Source organism: Podarcis erhardii, assembly GCF_964252035.2.
Source record: "Podarcis erhardii genome assembly, chromosome: 1".
NCBI lineage: Eukaryota > Metazoa > Chordata > Lepidosauria > Squamata > Lacertidae > Podarcis > Podarcis erhardii.
Genome location: NC_138497.1, coordinates 78,574,392 through 78,580,773, shown reverse-complemented (window position 1 = coordinate 78,580,773; position 6,382 = coordinate 78,574,392). Strand labels below are relative to the sequence as shown.

General features: G+C 40.4%; 1 long non-coding RNA gene across 1 annotated transcript; it reads left to right on the top strand.

The window, feature by feature from the left end:
• The first annotated feature begins 254 nt into the window (after positions 1-254).
• Positions 255-4,133, top strand: LOC309352433. Its single transcript, XR_014161315.1, has 2 exons — positions 255-962; positions 998-4,133. It is a non-coding gene; the product is annotated as an uncharacterized lncRNA (long non-coding RNA).
• Positions 4,134-6,382: the final 2,249 nt, after the last annotated feature.

Genomic DNA, 6,382 nt, shown 5'->3' with positions numbered 1-6,382 from the left:
AGCTCTTGAGGGCTGGATTTTTCGGTGTTTCTTTGAGGTGAAATTTCAGGTAGATTTTTACCATGCTGTCATGAGTGTTAACCAGGAAACTTGTAGAATATTTTCCCCCCAGGATATTGATGTGTCACAATCTGGATTTGTGCAGGAGAATTCACAAGCCCATTTAAAACAGCCAATTGAAGGTCAATGAGTAATTAGTATGTAGACCAGGATAGGTGTACTCTTGATTCTCAAATTGAAAAACGGAGACAAGTACCTCTCTACATCCAGCCAATGTTGTGAAGTGCAGAAATAGAAGCTAAACACATAAACAAAACCCTCACGGCACTGGAGAAATGGATTAAGTTCTGTTTAGAATATTTATTTAACATGACAGTTCACAAAAAAAGTTATTTTTAAAACTCTCCAAGAGAAAAAGTTTGCTCTTTTTTAATTTTACTTTTAAGCAGCAGTTTCAGAAAACAGTACAATAATTGTCCAGGTTTCCTACAGCAACAGGATACACAGCATCATAAAGGTGTTAACTGATACACACCATTCAAGGATTGTAAGCCTCACAAACAAAAATTGCACGCACACACAATGGCCATTGTTGGAAATTGAAACATTACTGTACTAGAAGCACCACTTAACAAATGGGTGGCCAAGATGACTGGCAACAGAATCCTTTTTAATACCAGCAAATAAATAGTTAACCTAAAATGAAGATTATCTGGTTGAACATGTTGTCAACAGAGATTTGAATTACTGAAATGAATATATAATCAGGGCACATAACCCATAAAGGGATTTATTGGACTCCCCCCCCCTTTCTTAGCTGCAATTGATCGAGGAACTACACCAAGAAAGCAGAACCTAAGAAGAGGGATTCTTCTGAAATGGAAGCCCTCAAAGCATGCCAGTGCTTAGAAGCCCTCAAAGCATGCCAGTGCCACATGACAAAACCAGAAAAAAGCATGCCAGTGCCACATGACAAAACCAGAAAAAAAACGCCAAGAGCACAGTCAGCACAGATAAATAAGAGTAATAATGAGGGAGCTTTTCACCACCTTAACACCCAACTCTCCAGCACCATTTTGAACATCAAACGACAAGCACTAATCAATTCACATCACTGAGGAAATAGCTGCGTAGGCGGGGCTGAAAAATACTCTTGGGAAAGGAGGTAGCAGATTCAAAGAAAAAGACCACTGCTGGCCTTCTGACTGATGTCATGCATGGTCCAAAGGAGCTCACCGAAGTCACTGGAGCAGTGAATTCAGCAGCTGAAAAATTACAGTTTTCAATTTAATGGGTTTTTTTGTTTTTTGGGAAAAAAATCAGTGTTAGAACAACCTCAAAGCATTTCCATCCACAAGAACATTCAGCAATGCACAGCCTTACATAAGTGTAGCCACACAAAGGAAGCTAGATTCAGCACACTAAAAAAAAAACCTGCACAAATGTGTATTCACTAGACACGCTTTTTGCAGAAAACACACATTCAAATCCTATCGGTTTCCACGTGAAAATTACCAGAGGGTATTCAACTAAGTTTTACTCAGAGCCAACCCACTGAAATTAACGAACATGGCTAAGTTAGGTCTATTAATTTCAATAGGTCTCCTCTGAGTAAAATTTAGTTGAATACCAACCATAAGCATTAGGATTTTCCAGAGTTTTCAGGTTAAAGATCTAATAAGGAAAAGGATGGGGAACCTGTGGGCCTCCAGATGTTGCTGGGCTACAGTTTCCATCACCTGTAATTATAGGCCATGCTGGTAGTGGCTGATGTTGGGAGTCCAACAGCTGCAAGGCTGCAAGTTCCCCTTTCCTGAAGTGGAGGTAACAGCCCCTCCTATTCGCTCATAGTATTTGTTCAACTGATTGGAATGGCCTTGCTTCAGACAAGAGAGAAAAATTGTTCCATTCCACAGAGCATTTTTTGCACACATGTGTATATACCCTTGTGCAATGCCAAGATGGTGCTTTCTGGATCACAGCCAGCTGATGAAATAAATAAAAAAGTGTAGCCAACTCTGTGACTGCGAATCTATATTTTTATCTCTATTTAAATCACAAGTTGATAAATTCTTCATTTCCACATACATTATTTTACGATTCCTGAAAGCTCAGGTTTAAAATGTGACATTTTAATAAACAAACAAACAAGAACCAGAACTAACTACCCTTCCAGTTTAGATGATAGAAAGCAAGAGAGTGGTGAATCGAATTGACAAAGAAAGGTTTTCTGGCTCCTTGATCTGTGCTTCTGTTGCCACTATTAAAAATGATGGCAGGAAACTAAGACTTGGTCCTTTCTGAGTTGCATACAGACATGTTGTTTAAACAGCTCACCTGCTGGAGAAGCACCTTCACCATGTTCTATACACTATACAATTCCCTTTTGAGCTCTGGAAAAATAAGTTCTGCCAACCAAAATCGACTGCACACAACAGATATTGGTTGGTGCTTGTGGTGTGACAAATCTGTCTCCTTCCCACCCCTAGAGCAGTGTGGCATACTTTAAAAAAGAAAATAATAATAATACCCTTATTTAAAATGAAGTCATGCTCTGGCTTCTTTTTTTAAACTACCTGAAGATTGGTGGGAGCAGCAAGAGAGATAATTGAGCTCTGTTTGACTAAGTGATAAGTACTCTTTGTCAAACATGAGAGGAATATGAGCAGGGAGCAAGGGCTTGACCTGTGGGAGAAAAAGCCCAGGCAACCCCCATGTAAAGATCCATCTGTATGTACCCTTGGAATAAGAAAAGCCAACAACCTAAACCAGATGCATATTTACAGAAGTGGGTCAGGCGTCCCTATGGGATTGCTTTGTGGCCGAGTAGTTTCTGACATTTGATTTCATGACTGGGTAGAGAAGCAAGCTCAGACATTGCGCGGAGAAAGAAAGGAACAGACGGAAGTAGGCTAATCAGGAAGAAACGTGACCTTGGAGACATTAAAAATACATGGCGTTTCAGTCTTTCAGTGAAGCTGTAACGCAGCAACACATTTAAAGTGAAGACTTCAGCTCCCCTTCCAGATGAGCTTTCGGTCCTGTGCAGTCCAGTTTAGCATTGGGCAGGGGACAATGCTAATGTCATTCTAGAGAGGAGATGTGATTCATCTCGTTCCCTAGAATAGACTATTTTCACACACTTCACCTTCACCCTTCACTTGTTTTCCCTGTACATTTCTTCACGTGGTTTCCAGTTATATCATATCCTTCTTGGACCTCAGGACTCTTCATCACATCCCTCAGTCCTCGCACTGAAAACACTGTTGAAAACCTGCACATAATAACTCAGAATTTTCTCTAATTTCTCTTCCCCCAGCAACTATGCACATCATAGCCACAGGAGTGTTGGACTAAGACCTAGGAGACCAGGGTTCAAAACCCTGCTCAGCCATGAAATTCACTGGGTCATCTCTCAGCTTAACTTACCTCACAGGGCTGTTGTGAGGAAAAACAGGGAAGGGACAGTCATGTTAACCACCTTGGGTTCCTTGGAGAAAAGGGATATAAATTAAACAAATCAATAAATGACACTGGTACACAGACTCAGGTTGTTTTTCAGCTTCCTTCACGTGATAGCTTGAAAAACCCTATCATGCTAATTGCCAACAGTTCAGGTTTTGGTGGCTGAACATCAACAAACTAGGAGCTTATTGTGTCACATGTGTGGTTCACAAAGGCAATTAATTCACTTTGTCAATAGAAAATGAGGTTTGGGGATGCATCAGCACTATTTCACAGTCCAGTCAACACTTTGTTGTGTTCTCTCTTCACGCGTTCCACCCTCCCCAACATCCAATAGCTTCTGCAGTCACTGAAAGATGGGAGTCAAGTGATGCTCGATTGCCTATTATGTGTTGCAGACTCCATTGCCACAAGTACCAGCAAGTTACACAGCTTAGTCATGGTTCTCACAAAGGCTAATGCTCCCTCATCTGCAGCCCCCATGTCCCTATGCATACTGGTTCCAGAGTCAGGGACGCTCCAGGATGGCATGTCAAGGAGCATAAGGAGGCTGTCTATGGACAGACAGACACAGCACACACACAAACATGCACACACATGCCTTCCACTCATGTGATAGAAGTGGCTTGGGTCCAAAGGTCAAACAGCTTAGTTTCACAAAATGGAGAAGAAAAGTAAGCCATGATCCCGAAGCATTTACATAAATTCACAGTAGTGTCAGTGAGAAGCAGCCATGGCAGAGGAAAAAATATCTGAACACTCATGGCTAAATTCACATGAGAAGCTACCCTTATTAGTTAGGTGGAGAAAGGCCATAACTCAGTGTGGTAGAACATCTGCTTTACATCTAGAAAGTCCCGGATTCAATCCTGGGCATATTCAGGTAGGGGTGGAAATGTACCATCTGAAACCCTGGAGAGCTGCTGCCTGTCAGTGTAGACAACACTGAGTTAGATGGACCATTGCTCTGACACAGTACAAAGCAGTCACTGTCAGATCCCCCAGCCAACGGCAGTGTTCTGTTATCTTCAGTGTTGACTAGCTGTAGTAAAGAACCAAGCTTAAAGTCAGACATGTGTGAGCCTTGTGTCACACCATTCCTGGTCCATTTCCATGGGGGGGGGGGACTATTTGTGGCCTGAAAGCTGATAGCCTAACACAGATACTGGGGGAGACCTCAAAACTTTAATACTAGCAAATATCCTGCACCTATATAATATCTAAAAGATGGGCATAAGTAGAACACAAAAGTACAGAGCTCCTGTGAGGTAATTTCACATGAAGGGAAGTTATTGCCTTAACTGTATTGTTCTTACTAGTACACAACATGTTCCAGTTAATTTTTATTTACACAACAGAATTTGGATTCGCAGACTGGATGTGAAAGCACAATATTTTAATATGCAGGGAACACTGACTGGGCATCGAGCAACTTTGATGGTTCTAGTGTGACAGATGGAACCCTAATGAGGGAAGGATCCTTAGACTTTGTTCTAAACGTAATGGAGGAATGCTAAGCTTCAAAGCACCAGTTCACACAGCTATTTCCATTGGAAAATGGGCAATGTGGCATTTTCTCATTTCATATGTTGTCTTCTGAAAGTTCTCCCATCTTTCTGTGTGAAAGTGCTTCCAGAAGTCCACTATATATCATCCTTAAATATAAACTAGATGGAATAATGAAACACAAGAATGGCCAGAATTCTACTTCATGGTTACATCATCTCAGTGGCAGGAATAGAAGCCAGCTGGAGTTTACCTGCTTCCATAAATCCAAGCATCAACACACACAAAAAAGGGACTTGGGTTACTTAGAAAGAAAGCCAATTAACATAGAATTATAGAACTATAGTTGGAAATGACCCTGAGGGTCATCTAGTCCAATGCAGGGGTCTCAACTAAAGCATCCATGACAGATGGCCATCCAACCTCTGCTTAAAAACCTCCAAGGAAGGAGAGTCCACCTCCTCTTGTTGGTGTCTGCTGCAGTGTCAAACAGTTCTTACTGTCAGAAAATTCTTCCTGATGATTATGTTATTTTTAATAGAGTAAAACATATTTAAAGCAGAAAGGACAGCCAATTCTAGTGGAAGTGTGTGAACACATATTCAACATCCTAGACATACACTTGGTAGCCTGAAGGGTTATTAGTTAGCATTTAAGATGCAACCTTGTGAAGTTAACTTTTAAAATGAGACCTATAAATGGGAGTGAAAAATAGGGAGCCTTTTAGAAGCAACATATGCCTAGGAATAGCCCAAAGTAAACAAACTTCATGAGAGGACGGCATTTCTGTCAAATTGTTACCTATTAAAAGTCCAGTGATTGGCAAAAACTTCTGAGATCACATGAGGAAGCTTGTGTTGATTGTTTACTCCTTCCCTAAGACCCGATACTAGTCATGTTGCAATGATTAGTTCATTATAATCAATTGCGTAAAAAAAACCCCAACACATTTTTACAGGATCTGGTTGCTCTATTGAGAATCTCAAAGGGTAAGATACATATAACAGGCAAGCCAGACACAGTTGGGTTTTTTTAATTCATTTTATTAGGTTACCTGCTTAATTTAGTATGGTATTTAAAAATTGATTTTAATGATAAATTAAGTTTAAGAAAATAAAAATCTGTTTTACACACACACACACACACACAAATTAAACTCTGGTTTGCTTGTTTTTACCTCACACTGGACTTTGCACAGCACTCTTGCCTCAGAATTATTTTTGGCTGAAACATGCCTGAGTGAAGACTGCATGTTCACATGAGTTTATACAATCACGTGAAAAGAGAATGTCAGCACTGCAACATTCCCAGTCATTCTCATACAGCAAAATTTCTATTTAACATTATGCTAAGAAACAATCCAAAACAAAATTTATTTTAAGTCATAGCTAAACACTTAGGGGGCAACATT